General features: G+C 45.3%; 1 protein-coding gene and 1 long non-coding RNA gene across 2 annotated transcripts in view; both read left to right on the top strand.

Moving 5' to 3' along the window:
* Positions 1-18,482, top strand: part of LOC135393447 (uncharacterized) — a 68,712-nt gene that overhangs the window by 43,205 nt on the left and 7,025 nt on the right. The window lies entirely within an intron of this gene.
* Positions 1,857-2,835, top strand: LOC135393446 (uncharacterized). Its single transcript, XR_010422629.1, has 3 exons — positions 1,857-1,941; positions 2,053-2,168; positions 2,755-2,835. It is a non-coding gene; the product is annotated as an uncharacterized LOC135393446 (long non-coding RNA).

The raw sequence follows: 18,482 nt of genomic DNA, 5'->3' as shown, positions 1-18,482 counted from the left end.
CCTGGTCGCACGTCATAGAAAACGTCATTTTGAGGTCATGTGACTTTGTTTACATCTCGTTTTGCCGCTTACCGACATATCACGGTCGTCATAAAGCCAAGAAATGAACATATTTTGCCAGCGTATACCATGCGATGCTTCTTCCGCAACATGGTAGCCCATTTCTCCTTAGTTTAAGTACATCGCATTGGCTCGGTGAGTCTTAACGCGCGGTCGTCATCACATCTTTGGAAGTCGTCAACAGTACGAGGCCATATGTGCAAAATTGTGGGTTTTACTGCGAGATTATCAGATAAAAATAATTACCGTCATCGAAAGATATCCAAAACGTCACGCAGAAACAGCAACCGCATTGTTTACAAACGGTTTTGCCGCCGGTCACGGCCGCCGCCATCTTTAAGGTCACGTGTGCCTCGACGTTTGCTGTGACGTGCGATCAGGACCTGTCCAGGATGCATTGCGTTTGCCCAGCACGCTTTCGTCTATGGAGCAATACATTGAGTGCCACCCCTGTGATTTCGACCATTGCGCTTCCTACGCAGTTTGACGCCACGTATCTTCATAACTATTTGACATATTCAGCTGAATTGTTTTCCACTTATTGTGTGGGGTGGATCCCAAGAAGATCCTAAGGTTCGCCTTTGAGGAAATAAAAAATTGCAAAGCTGCCTCATTTGTCAAGTTGTGATACCCCAAAGTAATCTACATCATTGTGTTCGTCTCGAAATGCCCTTTCTTGTCATAGCGAATAGATCGTATTGTGAATTACGGCAACGCCCCCAGCAGTCTTTTTGTGAGGGTATATATTATACCTGAATATATATATATATCACATAACCCCGTTTGACGCAACCCTCTCATTCTCTTCGCCGCATTGCTGTGAGCTGCCCTGCATCCGCTTTTGCCAAAGCAGTTGCCCGCTTACGAGACTGTCTCCCGTCCTCGACACCTGCCACTATCTTTGCGTCTGCAATGTGGACCTTAAAACGGCCTCGCATTCACGCCACTATACCAGACTTTCCCCGAAAACAGGCAATCAGCCCTGTGGTAGCCCAACAACTCGCTTTGGCCCATCTCACCTCTACCCATCCCCATTGCCGACAAATCTTCACCGATGCTTCCGTAATGTCTGACGCATCGGGCGCGGACTTTTACGTTGCCGATACAGACCATGAACAGGCCTACAAACTGCCCTACACAGTAAATTTTTTTACACCCAGTTTTGCACCAAATCCGTGTTTTTCTACATAAGCACCCCTTTTTACTCCCTTAGGTGTAATAAAAGGCGTAAAAAACAGCGTAAGAAAAGGTGTTCTGAAAATTACACGGATTTTTACGCCTACAGGCAAATCAAATGGTGTTACTAGAGTGTGAAAAAGGGTGTAAACACCAAAACACCCTTGTTACACGATTTTTACTCTTTTTGCGCGAGTTAAGGGTGTTAAAATGGTGTTAAAAGACGTCAATGATGGTTTTGAGAGAAAGGCTATACTACTATCACTAGTGTTTTAGAAGGCACGAAGGAAGCACACACTGACGAGATATAGTGTTTATGGCAGGCCAAAGTCAGATGTGTGCAATTAGCTTCGTTTCGTTATTTTTCTTTTTTCCAAGAGGTAAACAGGCGTCGGTTCCCTGGCGGAAAACCCCGCCAGGGGACCGACGCACGTTGGAATCGGTGGGCGGCAAGCCAAGCCAAGTCAAGGCCGTCGGCGCGGCGTTCGTTTTGGTTCGTCTGGTATGGTGAGGCCGCGTCCGTTACAGTGAGATAGAGCTTGTTTTTCAGCAAAGATGGCATACGTAGCGTGCCTAGTTGTGGTGCTTCATGCGGACATTAGACAAAAGTGCCTGCTTGAAGAGGACACTCCAACTGCTTTGAGGAGTGCTAGCTCGGCTTCGAGAATTTTGGCGTCATACGTGAACGCCACTGACAGGATTCAGGTATGTTGCTTCTTATCAGGCTTCAGGTGTCATATACGCTTGAAGTAGAACACAGAACTACACATGCAGAGCGTTGTGATGACTTAGTAACAACATTGCTGTCACCTCTAGGTTCGGGATAGCGACTTCGGTGGGTGTTGAATTCGCGGAGGGCGATGAGATAATGCATACGGCGACAGTACCCGTCTTCAACCCAACCTCACCGCCAGGAACGCTCGAAGGATTCAGTACGTATGAGTCGACTGTTATCCTATCTCTGCAATTTAAGCTATATTGTGATCATATAATAGTAGTGTTGCTCAGACTCTCATGCGTCCCTCGGAGCCCACTACCATGTGTTGAAATAGCTTGTTTGGAAACGTAAAATTGCGCGTCGTTGTCGTCGCCAATGTCATATTCCTTTTCTCTCGCCACGGCATTGTTCGACATTGTGCAGAAAAGGAATGTCAGGCTCCCTTCTGGTAATTCATGCTGGTAGTTCATGGAGAACAGTAGGATTCAAGGGAGTTGCCTCAGGACAGAAGCCGCCGATATTTCGAACAGAGACTGTTCTTCTTCTGGGCTGGGTTGTTCGCTGGATTTCTACCCATCTAAGTAGGATTCAAGGGGAAGACGTCGAGCACTGAAGTGTTGCCTATCAAGCAAAAGCTATTGGTTTCTGTTGGAAAATCAGTGTGTATTGGGTACATATCTGCTGTGCTGTGTGCACTTGGTGTTTTCTCGCTGAAAACCGTAAAAATTCAAATTGGGAGTATATTTACATGTAAAGTTACTGAAAACAGTAAGTTGTGTTCCCTGTTGGGGGTTTTACAGACCTCCTTGCTGTCCACGCCCTGCGAATACTGGGTTCGTGCGTGAAGGGTTCCGAAGCAATAAAGAACATGTTTGTGCATTATGTAAGTATATTCCACTTATAATCATGATCATAGTCCTGCAATTTGGTAAATTTAGAGAGTACGCAGTGGTACCAGTGAATCTCATGGTAATTGAATTACTGGGTCGTGTAAGAGAATATCTATCACTATTTTTATCGATATTGAAATAGATAAGCTATGTATATAAATATTGACGTTTTGTCGGTTCAGAGACAGATGTCTTAGAGGTGGAAGGTCGATAAGGCATGGTTATGCCCAACTAAGCGCAACGTACAAGTGCAATTTATTTGAAGGCTGATGACGTCGCACAACTATCTCAAAAGCTGTAGATCTGGTACTGATATTTTTCATTGAATGTCCACTTACATATCGATATACTAACAATTTCCAATATCGATGTAAGATTGTGTTCATCAATATCTTTATCGAATCTCGATAATTAATCAATATTTTTATCCAATCTCGATAATGATATATGTGGAAATTTTTTTGATATCTTTGCTCCTCTACAGGTTTTCCTGCACATTTTAATCCAAGCGTTACCCAATTTAACCCACTGGTCCACCACATTAATAAAAAACACCAACCAATTTAATCCAAAAGCTACCCGATTTAATCCAAGCAACGTGTGTAAATATATTCCTTCATGGATATAGACATGACTAAGAGTTTTGTGATTATGCCAATGTACCTGATACCTGATATCCATTCTGTTAATGTATCCTGAGTTTAACACCTGATCTGTCAACCCCTTGCTTTTGCAGTGTCTTATGACTGCTGTTTGCTTGTTTGAGTTTTCATGACTATTTTCAGGATTTGTTCCAATAATTTATTATATCGGATTACTGTTGCTTCAAACAGTGTCATACAGTGTTTTATGACTGTCGACGGTCATATTGACATTCCATGACCATTTCCATGCCATGTGTCATGAATCGATTTTATGGGACTAGCGCTGCGTCGAACAGTGTGATAGTGTTTTATGAGTACCGATGGTCATTATCACATTCCATGACTATTTTCATGATATGTGTACCGAATCAATGTTATGGGACAACCACTCTTTCAAACAGTGCGATACAGTGTTTTATGACTATGGATGGTCATTATCACGCTCCATAACTATTTGAATGGCATACCATGAATCAATTTTATGGGACTACTGCAGCTCCAAACAGTGTCATATATGTGTTCTGTGACTACTGACGGTCATTATGACATTCCATGACTATTTTCGTATGTGCCGCCACGAATCAGTTTTATGGGACTACTGTTGCTTCAGTGTCATAGCTCTTTTCTGACTATCAATGGTTGTTATGACACTCCATGAGTTTATTCATGAATTGGATCATGACTATGCTTTGTCTGAACACCGTTTTCCATGCCGTGTTGTAAGTGTTTTATGACTTCAGACGGCTGTTATGATATTCAATGGCCATTCTCATGGTTCTGTGTCATGAAACGTCGTTATGGGGCTATTGCTGCTTCACACAGTGTCATATAGCGTTTATGACTACCAACAGTCATTATGACATTCCATGATATTTTCATAATATCACAATGGCTTGACTCAATGCAACTCAGCTTCTTCAGATCATGTCATGCAGTGTTTTATGACCATCTACTAACATCTTAGTGACCATCGGCAGTCATAAAAAAGTGTGTGACACTGTGTGAAGGAGCAGTATAGCTGCATAGAGTCATGACCCGCATTATGAAAATAGTCATAGAATGTCATAATGGACAACTGTAATCGTAAAACAATATATGGCAGCGTTTGAAGCCGTGGTAGTCCCATAGCATTGTTTCATGGTACATATCATGAAAGTACTTATGGAATGTTATAATGACCGTCGTTAGTCACAAAACACTGTATGACACTGTTTGAAGCAGCGGTAGTCCCTTAAAAGCAATTCATGGCCCCATATCATGAAAATAGTCATAATGACAAAAAGCAGTCATAAACACCGCATAACATGCAAAAACCAGGGGTTGTTGGATCAGTATTCATAAACTTGTGATACATTGGCGTAACCATGAAAGTCTCAGTCATTACAGTTACCATGACGGAATAACACAGAATACCTTTACACATGTTGCTCGTATTAGACTACGTAGCGTTTACATTAAATTGGTTGGTGTTTGGATTATTTTGGTTGTCCAATGGATTAACTTGGGTAGCGCTTGGATAAAAGGGAGTGACCAGTGGATTAAAATGAGCGAGAAAACCTGTAGTAATTACACAACAGTCGTACAAGTATGCAGTTGAGGCAGTGTTTCCATTTGGAAGGCACAGTCTCTTTGCATATGGGAACTGTATGAACATCTCAGACAACATTTGTCCTAGATGATAACAGTTCTGAAATTGCTATGCAAATTCCCTGAGCAGTTAAAGAAGGACGGGGTCATATATTTGTGTACTACAATTCTATCCAATGTTCAAGGCCACACTATTCACACCATACGCATTCCTAAACCTGTGTTCCCCCTTTCATAGGATGCACCTGTGCCGGTGACACCGTGCATCATGTTCACTGGGAGCAGCTTTGAAGAAGCGGAGCATATGGACCTCTATGTCGGCGAGTAGCGCCTTCTCAGAACCATCGACCTTGAAGAGGGCTTGGCTGCCATTCTTGCAGCTATTGGTTAATTCATATTGTCTACAGTGCAAAGCCGCACCGTACATTTTGAAGCCTGGAAGAGCGGTGCCTGAAAGTGAGTGACTCTCGTGTAAGAAGCCCCGTGGATCAATTTTTTCAACAGTTACGGAAAAGAGCTTGTGGATGCTTCGAACATCTAAAACATTTGCTACTTTAACTGACTTGTAGTGAGCCCTGCATCCCCCCCCCTCCCCCGCCCACCTCCCAAACAGGCAGCCATTTCGTCAAGGAATTGGAAATTCTTCGGAAGCACGGGTGTGTTCTTTCATGTTCTTTGGCACTGAACTCTCATAAGCCTGGGGGATTACCATTCTTCTGGCAATGTAGCCGTCCATTTGTCAACATACCTGGCACAGCGCATTACATTTAGGGAAATTACTTTGGGTATTCTGTGCTTCCATTTCTAGTCTTTAGTATGTGCTCTTGTTAAGAGATAGTCTTCTATCCGTTTTCTTTTTTCTGCTTGCCAGAAAAGCTGTTTTCTTTTGTAAAAGTTGTTTGCTGGCTGTTTTCATTACCCTTTCGCATCAACGCTATTTGCAGTAGCTTCTTATTTGGTGTACTGGATCTGTAGTGGTGCCTTATGTGGATTTAAACATTTAATATGCCTTTTCATCTTATTTTTTGTCTCATTGCTGCTGTTTCAATTAGTTATGTCATCAAGGACTCAGTTCTGCTTTGCCTTCCTTCCACATACTGTGCATATTGTTCCACTCTGGGCAACGTTATAAGGAATTCAGTTTCACATGTGTACATGCACTTGTACTTCGCCAATAAACATAACTTTGTCGTCATACATTGTTCCAGGCATATTCCTCACATTCAGGCACGCTGTTGAGCTGGTCGGGCTGTCCTTCTTTTCCAATCTGCGGAACACCAGTCCTCCAGTGACCTGCCATAATGGCTTTCTATTGCTCGTCTGGTGCGCCAAAAATCTCAGATTATACAAGGTGACAAGCCGAGGCCTCGCAAGATTTCCGTAACCAGCATGTGCAGCTATGCAACAACCAGCTCAACAGCGGAGGTCCGTGCAATGCTGCGTCCGAAACACTCCATTGTAAGGGTGTTTCTTCTGCAAAACACCCCTTTCAATCGGTGTTTTTGGCAGCTTACATCTTATGGAAGGGGTGTTTTGTGCACGTTACACCTTTTGAAAGGGTGTTTTGTGCCGATTACACCCTTTAAAAAGGTGTAAAAAATTACACCCTGGTGTATGGTGTAAAATTTACACTGATATGAGGTGCGCTATGGGACAAACCATTTACACTAAAAAGGTGTAAAAAAATTTACTGTGTACCCCATGTCGTCCACCGAGGCTGAACTGTTCGTCATTCTTACCGCCCTAGAATACATTACTGACTTGCCACCTGGGAAATGGGTCATCCTCACCGACAGCAACGCGTCCCTCCTCCGCTTGATGTCGGCCCGCCCCAACCTCATACAGGATATACCCAGCATGATCATTCAGACGTATAACGGACTCCGTGCCAATGGTATTGCTTTGTCCCTTCATGGTCATGTCCCTTCATCCCCTATGGTTAATAAAGTTCCCCTTTTATTCCTTGTCCTATAGAAGCACTGTCTCCACTTCTGATCTTTATTGAATACCTTTATTTTTCGTGGTCAACCGTATTCGTTTATTTCAAAAAAGCCATTAATGAAACAAGTAAATGACACTAGACGTGTTTGAAATTCAAAATTACATATTAAGATGGCTTCTATGGCTGCACGCAGAGAAACAGATACTCATAGAACGATGCGACAGCACCAGAGGACACGTGTCTCGCCGTGTTTGCGGCTCGTCAGCTCTGGGTAGCTGCGCATCGTTCGGAATTGGCAAACCAGGGGTCGCTCAGCGAGCGATGTACTCCTGGCAGGGTGACTGAGCACTCCTCAATGCCACAGTGCAAGCCAGTGAATTATAATGCAGAAAAAAAGCCATTAATGAAACAAGTGAATGACACTAGACGTGTTTGAAATTCAAAATTACATATTAAGATGGCTTCTATGGCTGCACGCAGAGAAACAGATACTCATAGAACGATGCGACAGCACCAGAGGACACGTGTTTCGCCGTGTTTGCGGCTCGTCAGCTCTGGGTAGCTGCGCATCGTTCGGAATTGTCAAACCAGGGGTCGCTCAGCGAGCGATATACTCCTGGGAGGGTGACTGAGCACTCCTCAATGCCACAGTGCAAGCCAGTGAATTATAATGCAGAAAAAAAGCCATTAATGAAACAAGTAAATGACACTAGACGTGTTTGAAATTCAAAATTACATATTAAGATGGCTTATATGGCTGCACGCAGAGAAACAGATACTCATAGAACGATGCGACAGCTGCCCAGAGCTGACGAGCCGCAAACACGGCGAAACACGTGTCCTCTGGTGCTGTCGCATCGTTCTATGAGTATCTGTTTCTCTGCGTGCAGCCATAGAAGCCATCTTAATATGTAATTTTGAATTTCAAACACGTCTAGTGTCATTTACTTGTTTCATTAGTGGCTTTTTTTTCTGCATTATAATTCACTGGCTTGCACTGTGGCATTGAGAAGTGCTCAGTCACCCTCCCAGGAGTATATCGCTCGCTGAGCGACCCCTGGTTTGCCAATTCCGAACGATGCGCAGCTACCCAGAGCCTGTCGGCTCAGTCGGAAAAATCGCTAACGATGTCAGCCCAGGCTGAAAAATGTGCGACGATAAGCGCACTCGCAGCCCTCCGAGCACCGGTAAGGGCACAGGTATCTCTACGCCCACGCGCCACCCCGCACGCGCGGCAAAAAATTCGGGAGTAAAGTCGGCCCAGGGTCAGGTGGCTATGTTGCTAACTCTCATCCGGTCTCCCTTGGCCAGACCATATATTACTAAGTCAAGATAAAAAATATAGAAAAGAAAAGAACGGAAACGGAAAAAGAGGCACAAAAGTCAAAACTTATCGTCGCCACCAATATCATACAGGAACGGGACCAAGCCACACACCGCAAACAGACTTTCATGCGGTGGTCGGACACCCTAAACCGTAGATAACCCAAGAGACGACTGTCTAGGGCCGCGAGCGAGAGCTGAAGTTTAGATCGGGCATCAGAGTATCGCGTGGAACAACACCAGTATATGCTCTGAACCCTCGGGGACTTTACAGTCAGCGCAGTTAGGGTACATTTATGCTGCAGCATCGCTGCTCGCTGCTCGCTGCAGCTTCAAGCACATCGCTGCTCGCATAACCGCTAGGGTGCGTTTACCCTGCAGATTGCTCAAGATGCTGCTCGCTTTCGCTATATCAGTCGCCTAGCAGCGTTCACTGTGGAAGGATGGAAACGAGGAAAAGTGGGAAGGAGGAAACCGACTTCATCACAACCAATCGCAGGTCGGATTTCAAGACGCCAGTCATCAATGATACCAGGAAGACAAACATGTTTACATTCCTAGGTGCAGCGAGCAGAGCGGCAAGCAGCGGCGAGGATAAGCGAGCAGCCAGGCTGCAGGGTAAATGCACCAACAGAAAGCTCCGTGTTTGACCTGTCATCGCCAGAAGTCAGGTAGTCCCCGGGCATGTTCAAACATGTTTGGCAGCATTGTTGTGGCGATGATCATGGAGTGCATCTTTGGCAAGAAGCGATGCTGCAGCATGAACGCGCCCACAGAGATACATGTGTTTGTTTCGTCATCGCCAAACAGCAGTGTGCCATGTGCCAGCAGCGATGCTGCAGCATAAATGTACCCTTAGGCAAGTCCTCCTTCCCTATCTTGTGAAGCAGCCGAGCAGTATAGGTAACATTCCGCCAGGTCCGGTTGATAAGGCACTCCATGGAACGCGGAAGAGACTGATGGGCAGGGAAGCTTAACTCGCTACGTAGCTTATTGACCTAGGTCGTGACGTAGTTTATGACGCAACGTAGTTCATTGAACCTGACTTTATCGGTCAGATTGTACTACGCCCAGGTGTGTCGTGACACAGCCGTTAGTGCCTTGTGGCCAGGCCATGCACTGTGGCACAGCCTCGACAGTGTATTGTTCCCAGCGTACACTACAAATACATCCACTACATCCATAACAAAGCCATTTTTGCAACTCGGACCTTCCTTACAGCAATGACCATTGTGCTTATTGGTAGAAGCTTCTTACGCAATTAAAACGTTCAGGTCGCAATGCGGAACAGATAAAAGAACTCGTAAATGCAGCAGGTGACATACGCTGACAAGAGCATGCTCTTGAGTCTTTTTGTCGCTTTTATACAGACACAGAAAATTTGCATCACGCCACCGGATGTACAGCGCCAAAAACGGATGCACTGGTCTCGTTTAGAAAATGTAGCAGATAAATCTGCTCGTCCCTTTAAATGCAGCGCAGAGGAATCGCGGGGTCAAGTTGAGCTCTTTCGCGCGAAGTACCCTGGGTCACCCTGGCGTGGTCCATCTACGCGTATATTCAATAAATTGGTCTAGAATGTCCCAGGGGTGATCGGCAATTGTTACTGACACCAAGCAACGCAAGTTTGAAAAAGAAAGAAAAAAAAGATAAAAGAGAGAAATACATCATAGGGTGAACCTTGTTCTAAGGCACTTTACGTTTCAAGTTGAAATGATACTGCGAAGACATAAAATGCATTTTAGAAGTTATCGAGGAATTTTGATGTCGCGCAAGCACTCAGTAGCATCCAGTCACTTTCTGATCCTACATGCTCTGAGATGCATCTGGTGTTCTTCTCGCACAAGTATGCCGACGTTAGAAACGTCATAAATAGTACTTTACTTTCTTCCAGATGCTTCCAGTTGTGGAATACCGGTTGCTGGACCTTCCTTCGCGTTGTCTCTGTACCCAGGAATAATGATACGCCTCCTGTTGTTTCTCAGCCTAGATGGTTGCATGATATGGGTGGAATGAACGTATTGTGTGTATTTAGATGTAGAATTCCTCAACAACACTTGAAGATGAAACCGAGGAACGTCCGTTAGCTACTCCGTAGCACAGGCTACTGGACTACCGTCAACTTTCCGTGTTTCCCACTTTCAAGTAGGAAGATGAAAGCCCTTTTACTGGGCCTGATGTCTCAACCAAGTAAGACCACGCTTGTCCTTGTGCAAAGCTTCACTTCTTATGAAATTGATTTTCCTTCTTTCTCTGAGGACCACGACGCAAAATGCATCATCTTGCATGCTTTCAAAAGTGGGCCGGGATATTTTCGCAATGAAGAGAGGCAAACTCAGTGATGCGAACTTCGAGCAGCAGCTGCTCCGTAAGTGCAATATGCACAGATAATATGTGTAATCAAAGTAATTCTGCGATAAAAGTTGATACTAAATTTTCTGAAAGTAACTGTAATTTGTAACTGTAACTAGTAACCGTAACACAACTAGTTACTATTTTCGCGATGTCACTGGAGCTATAACTTAACTACTTTTTGGTTCGGGTAATTGTAACTATGACTAGTTACTTTTCAAAGTAGCTTTTCACAGGACTGCTCCTAAGTGACGCGTTGATTCATTGCCTTATGAGAGCTCATTTCTGTTGTCATTCTGCTTGCAGCATTTCACTAACTTTTTGGGGCATCGACTGCATGCGGTCCGCGTGACCCTCAGCAAAAGAAAAGGGAGAGGAAAACGATCGGCTTCCCAAGGTTCATGAACGCTCGTGGCCTTATCATTGGGCTCTGTACTCGTGCAGTTTCTCTTGCATTAACTAATGCTAGGAAATTGCTACCACTGTAACAGTCGATAACTCTCTAATGAAGAGGCGAGCAGGAGTGGTCGGCATATGATGACAGAGAGATGACGTAGACGACAAAAGTAACACAAGGGCAGTCAGAGAATGTGTGGAACTTTAAAGCTTTAATCATAATCAACGTTTGATCATTAATGGAAGTGTAATCAGGGTGCCTATATGTCCAGCGTTATCGGACCTGGTAGTCGCACCGCGAAAAGGGTTGTTGCTGTTTGATATTGGTTATTAACGGGATGGCACTCAGTTTGTCCACTGCGCTAGATCAATGAAGCAAGAAGCATCACTTACCCACGTGTTTTATAGTTTACGACTGTCGGGATCCCGAGTACGGAGGTCACAGGCGAAAGAAGAGCCTCAAGAACTCCTGTGGTTCTCATGATGTCTTCGTGGTCAACACACACTACTATGCCCGTCATATCTAATTTATAGAAACACGATAGCCTCAGAATGTACCTTCGGTGTGCCTGCGCAGTTTGTCAACGGACCCATTCGCCAATGAACCAATGACATTCTCCGCCACATCTATGCTTAGAAGAGTTGATCCAACGCTCGCTTTCCGGACCACCTCTCGGCAAGACGCTGCATTAATTCGTCGGATCCACTCAATGTGGCTTTTACAGATTAGTGGCGTTACCGGTTGAGACAAGTTGACTCACCCAGATCCTCTCACTGCAGTGACCTGGAAGATCTAGTTCTAGAGCACACTCTTCTTCATTGCCCACACTATACCAACCTTCCCGAACCACACTTTATGATCTATCACGAGCACATGCTACGATCCGTACGGATTTTTTAAAGTCATCTTCGTCTTTAATCTAGCTCATGCTTCTTTCATCGTTTGTTAGTTTATCCTTTATTTTTTAATGATTTTGTTTTTATTTATTTAATTATTATTTCATGTATTTTTCTTTTTTGTTTGCGGAATAGTAAGCCGACGTCCAGTGCTGACATTTCCTCCCTTTTTTTCTTAGTTCTAATAAGTATGCCACACCCCGTATCCATTCTTCGCAGTAGTTACGTTGTTGTTTTCAGTGAGCAATTTACATACTCTGTTGTCTACGAGCAGCCATGCAAACCGTAAAAGCATATCCCCAAGGTTTTTCTTTTTATCTGTCACCATTATTATCGCTTACGCACATGCGTGTGTGTGTCCCAGGCAGCACAATGTACTGAAAGTTGAGTGCAATAGGGGTGGACTGGTAGGGGGAAGACCTTGAACAGACTCTTGAAACTAAGGAACACTGATAAGACACGTACCGTCCACCCCTATTGCATTCGATTTTTAGTACAATGTGCTGCTTGGGGTGTGTGTGAGGGGGGAGGCATGTTTAATGCTGATAAAAAAAGAGAACACAGAAGGGAAAGGATAGCCGCATGAGGCAAATGATCTAGCAAGAGATAAGCACACGGAGCATTGTAATCTCTCAGCAGGGTGTCGACTGGTGTCAGCACCATCGTTTCGAACGCACTGTCTGGCACAGAACTCTGTCGTTCGCGCCAAGGTGGTATTTGGAACGGGTGTGTAGCACCTTTCGCATAGCATCGGGCTCTACTTCGACGGTGGTCGCTTCAACTTGCAACATGCCAAAGTACGAGCACATGAGTGGATTTTCGGACGCGATGGATTGGCGTCCCGTTGAATTTGTTGACCTTCCTTCGGTGCGGTCCTGTTCTTTATGTCACGTGGTTCCCACAGAAACGTTCTTCCTGGAATGCTCCCACGCTTTGTGCAGCCACTGCTACAAGTCACTCCTGCAAGGCAATCGACTGTGTCCCCTGGACGGCGGAACAGTTCAAGAAGATGAGGTACAAGTACTTACCTTCAAACCAAGCCACCTCGAGAAACAGAAGATGCGCTGTTGCAACTCTCGTCACGGATGCGACTATGTTGGGATTCTAGACGAAGTGAAAACTCATTTTTTGAAGGATTGTGCTTTCCACGTTGCAACATGTAACAGGTGCCACGTTGCCATCTTACGCAGGGACATCGTACATCATTATGCTGAACAGCGATGTAAGCCTGCGAGTTCGTCAAGGGACAGCGAGAGCCAAGTTACCACAAATATATTCAACTTCGAAAGGAAGATGGACGTTGCCCTGGATACTGTCATGGAGAGACTATGCGCGATTGAGACACAGCTCAACGTTCACGTTGTGAGCATCGACGGTGCAAAGCAAGGCCTATCTGCGAATGGGCAGGCATTACGTAGACTTACTGACCTGCTGGAACAAACATCCGGTGACATGACGCGTCAGATTGAGGAACTCACGAAGTGCGTTGACACCGGGAAACGCGTGGTGCTAGATATTATTTCGGCGAGTGCAGTGTCGTCTGCAGATGTCGTTATTAGTCATACGTCGCCCGAACGGGATAACGCCGATGAGGCTAGAGCTCTGCGGGGCTCACCTGGTCAAAGTACATCCGAGGTTGAAGACGCTGCGAACGATGTTAAGGGGAACTTGAAATTTGTGCTTGAAAGTTGCAAGAAGCCTCGTTCTGCTGAAGAAATGTTGCGTGAGCTGCAATCAGTTACACGTTTGATGAACAATGTTGCCTATTTTAACATTCAGGGCTTTGCCAACATTGAGAAGGAATCGCCAGTAGACCGTACCTCTGATGTGTTTCAGTTGTTTGGCTACTCCGCTAAACTGCTGGTAGAAATTAGGACATGGGATGGGGAATTGTACATCGGCGTTTTTCTATGTATTTGTCAGAGTTTGAAAGATTCGTCCTTGAAATGGCCCTTTACACTGCCTTATACCATCATGTTGGTCCACCCAACTGATGAGACAGAGAATATTGAGCATCACGTTGACGTCTTAAAATATGTAGAAAAGTACAGCGATTTCTTCACAAAGCCGCTAAGAGATACCAACAAAGGCATTGGCAGTCGCCGACTCTGCAAAATGAAAGATGCCGTTAGCAAAGGCTTTGTACATAATGACTCATTCACTGTTGCTGTAAGAATGATTTTCTAACAGGTTTATTAGTTATGACATCCTTGCTTCGGCAGTGTTCCGTCGCAACATATTCTGTCGCCGTTACTGTGATTACCGTGCAAATTTTCGCAGGAAACTGCTCCGCTATGTTCCGAATAACGTGGCTGCTGTAAAACTGCAAACTTCGCTACTCGTCCAATACTTTACAGAAGCTTGGAGGACCTCGTAAAGCACTCCGATTGTTTGAATTCTCAGGGAAACGCGTTACAATACTTGAGACGAACGACGACATAATTGAATTAAAATACTTGAGAGTTTGGTCTTGTTCGCACTTCTTGTACTAAAGATCAAGACCACCTCATTGTGGATCGTTGAAAGGAGGGTATGCACACTGGTGAGCGTCCTGTCAACCCTCGGCTCGTAACAGTTTGTACTGTTGATTAGCGCGCGGTATTTTTCTATATTTTTCTGATTGTGGGCGTCTCAAGAAAGTGCTTCCTTAGTACGAAAAAAAAAAGAAAGAAAAGATGAACGCCAATCGCCTTCACGCGGTAAGAGTTTCGGGTCAACGAATTGGGGGAGGGGGTGCATATGAAAGTTTATTAGAGAAAAAGGAAAGGTCAGCCAAACAGAGCTCGGCTTGCTATTCCCCCCACCCCCCAAGAAAAGGAGAAAAGCAAGATAAATCACACACACGATCACAGGGTGTTGATGAGTGCGGGTAAGCAAACTTGGACCAGCACAGTACCCGCACGTGTGTGAAACGCACCCGCAGTGCTGTCTGTATAGCCTCATACCCGCATTGGGACCCGCAGGGGGAAGTGTTCCTCGTCCACTTTACCGCTGTTTCTATTTTAAAACAATGGAAATTCTTAGTGTTGGCTACATGTCTCGGACGGCTTGAATCGTATGCCAGTAAAACTGCAATTCAACAAAGAGCCAGATATGTCTGCATTAATAATCGAACTCGCCCACCAGCACTTGCCTGCAGCAGTCTGGCACATGGATTTATACGGCTAACGACATAGGGCACTGCTGAGCTCGCGTGAGACAGAGGGGGATCACTTAGTTGGCCATGGAGTGCGGGTAATACGGGTATACCCGCGTTACGCGCGGTCACATTGCTGGTATACACCCGCATTTTACCCGCTACCCGCAGCGATCGCGAATTCCTACCCGCAGATCGTGACGATGTGCGGGTAACTGCGGGTACCCGCGGGTATACCCGCACCCGCGTTCCGCTCTATTGTAAGGTCCGTAGTTTGGAGAAAGTAGACGAAGGCAATGGTGACGACCCTGTAGGTGGTGGTGGCGGCGACGAAATCCGGCTTGCCGTTGTTGTTCTCACTTATGTTGGCAGCATCGAAATGAGATGATGTGATAACAGATGAAGGAATGACGACGGCCGAAAGTTAAGATCTAGGGGAGTCAAAAACGTCAGTTTATACATTGAATTTCCCTCTCCCCCTCCCCCACTATGCGCTCCGACAAAGCAACCGCCCTCTCCCCCCAAACCGAGGGTCTGGATCCGCCCCTGTTCATTAGTGCAATGCTGGAGAGGAACTCAGCAACAACTCGTAGGCCTTGCATCTGGTGTGAGGGGCAAGGATCGGAACTCGTATTTTTTTCGGTCCGGTTCGTGTTCGGCTCAGAAGAAACGAAAAAGAAAAAAAAAGCGGTCAGGGTACTTGCAGAAATTGGAACCGTTACTTTTTTCGGTCCTGGTTTAACCGGTTCATCGACAGTAATTTTGCTACATGAAAACGAGCTTACCATCACCGCAACACGGTTGTAAGAGAAAGGTGTGAGACAACCGTTTCAGGAAGCGTCCACTGCTGCATCGCCTCGACCACTTGCTTCACATGGCGTAGCGTTCGTAGGGAAACTACGGTGGGCTAGAAAGACTGCTGTTCATACCGCCATATCCAATACAGAGAACGCCTGGTGCCCCTTTTCTGAGGCCAACCTCCTGAGCTCCGGCGCTATGCGCTCGCTGCGAACCATGCGGGTTCTCGTCGAACTAGTCCAACATGTCTCGTGTGTGACGGTGTGTGCATGCTTGACTATTTTCACTATTTTTAGAGTGAACATATTTTGACAAGCACTACTTTGGTTTGCGAACTGATCGTTTACTAGCATCCGCAGTTCTTTGTGACGAAATCATGTGACAATTGCTGCCGTCACGTCTGCCTAGCTGAAGCCAAAGGTATCAGAACGTCATGAAGCACGTGGCCGCATGTCTTATCTTCGTTGCACTGTGGTACTGAGGAGTGCTCAGTCACCCTCCAAGGAGTATATCGCTCGCTGAGCGACCCCTGGTTTGCCAATTCCGAACGATGCGCAGCTACCCAGAGCTGACGAGCCCCAAACACGGCGAAACACGTGTCCACTGGTGCTGTCGCATCGCTCTATGAGTATATATATATATATATATATATATATATATATATATATATATATATATATATATGTATGTATGTATGTATGTAGGTTAAACGTCGCCATGCCAGTACTGGACAGCTGTTTCGGCCTTCTTGGGCCTCATCAGCCGTACGCAGGCAGGCAACGTTTGAGCGGATGGCGTCAGAAGGTCACGTGGCACGTGATGCCTCCCGTCAGGGTGTCCTAAGACACCTCTGAAAGCCCAGTGCAAAGCCAGTCAAGTGCATAAGGGGGATAAAATAGCAGGAGCTCTTTGGCTGCACATATAGCATATGTTTGAAAGTCAAACGTCGCCATGCCAGTACTGGACAGCTGTTTCGGCCTTCTTGGGCCATGGGCCTTGGACTTACAAACATATGCTATACGTGCAGACAAAGAGCTCCTGCTATTTTTTCCCCCCTTATACACTTGACTGGCTTTGCACTGGCCTTTCAGAGGTGTCTGAGGACACCCTGACGGGAGGCATCACGTGCCACGTGACCTTCTGACGCCATCCGCTCAAACGTGCACATGGTAATTCCACGTTGCCACGTTGTCGCGGAAGGACTTGGAACGGCGGCAGTTTTGAACAAGGTGTTGAACGTCTGCCTCAATTTTGCAGGTAGAACAGAAGGGTGTGGCTTGCTTGTCCATTTTGAACGGGGGGATATGTTTACTGAAACCCCCACTAGTTGATCCAGCTTGAAAAAGACAAGTTTCTGTACAGATCCTGTGATGTATTCACGCTGCTTGCTTAGAAATGATTTGTATGAATTAATTATATTTTTGACTTTGTTTCAGCTGTTCACTCGATTGATATTATGTGAGTTGGGAATTATGTATGCATTATGTATTAGTTGTGTCTGTTGATTTCCTCTGTAGGTAACTTTTAAATATTTCTCGTTTGCTTAGAAAATGGCTGCCTGAAGTACTTATTGGCATGTATTTCTTGCAGTTGTTCACTCGATTGACATTAAGAGAAATAATATCTCAGTTGGGAACGCCTCATATTTTTGAGTTGCGTTTCAGACATTATGTTTCTGTGTGCTTCATCTGCCTAGAACTCTCTGTATTAGAAAAATTTGAAGTACACTAATTAAATTTGCAATGTTTCTCGTTTTGATTGAGCATTATTTCGCTTATGTTTCTCGTTTTGATTGGGTATTGTTTCGCTGATGTTTCTCGTTTGCATAGAAAATGCTTGTCTAAAACCGATTTGCTCTGATATTGATGTCTGTTCTTATTTTTTTGTTGGCTACTGATTGTTTTGATAGAATTCTTGTTCTGTTCCTCAGAATCCACCAAAGCAGCACAATGTACTAAAAAAGTCGTGTGAAATGGGGGTGGACGGTATATGTCTGATCAATGTTGTTTAGTTTCACAAGTCTGTTCAAGGTCTTCCACCTACCCGTCCACCCCTACTGCACTCGACTTTCAGTACATTGTGCTGCTTGGGCAATAATGCCAAGATCTATTTGCGATAATTGTACAATAAAATATGTCGCCTTTGTACTATCTTGTGTGGCCTTGAGAGCATCCTGTTTGCTGAAAGAAGAAATAGTGATGTACCCCCACCCATTGGAGTGATAAAGCATGCACAGTTGATTCGCTTTGGTCTTATAGACAGTGAGATAATGGCTGCGTTCCAATACCCCGGTTAGTCGACTGCCTAGCGGTCTAACCGGAAGTGCCGCCATGTTAAGTCTCGTTCCAAATCTCGCCAAGTCCGCTATTCAGTCGGCTACCGCCTAGTGCGCGTCGATGCAGTCTAGTTATACGCCTGACCATCTGACAGCCGGGATGACTGACAGCGGGAAACGCTAGTACCTGCTGCGCGTGCGCCGTACGCATTTTTTGTGTGAGCAACGAGATGGAGCCTCGGCTAGGCAAGCCTGTTCCAATAGTGACAAGCAAAGGGGTCTCAGCTG

The sequence above is a fragment of the Ornithodoros turicata genome, chromosome 4 (assembly GCF_037126465.1).
Source record: "Ornithodoros turicata isolate Travis chromosome 4, ASM3712646v1, whole genome shotgun sequence".
In the NCBI taxonomy this organism is placed as follows: domain Eukaryota; kingdom Metazoa; phylum Arthropoda; class Arachnida; order Ixodida; family Argasidae; genus Ornithodoros; species Ornithodoros turicata.
This window is presented reverse-complemented; position numbering and strand designations above follow the sequence as displayed.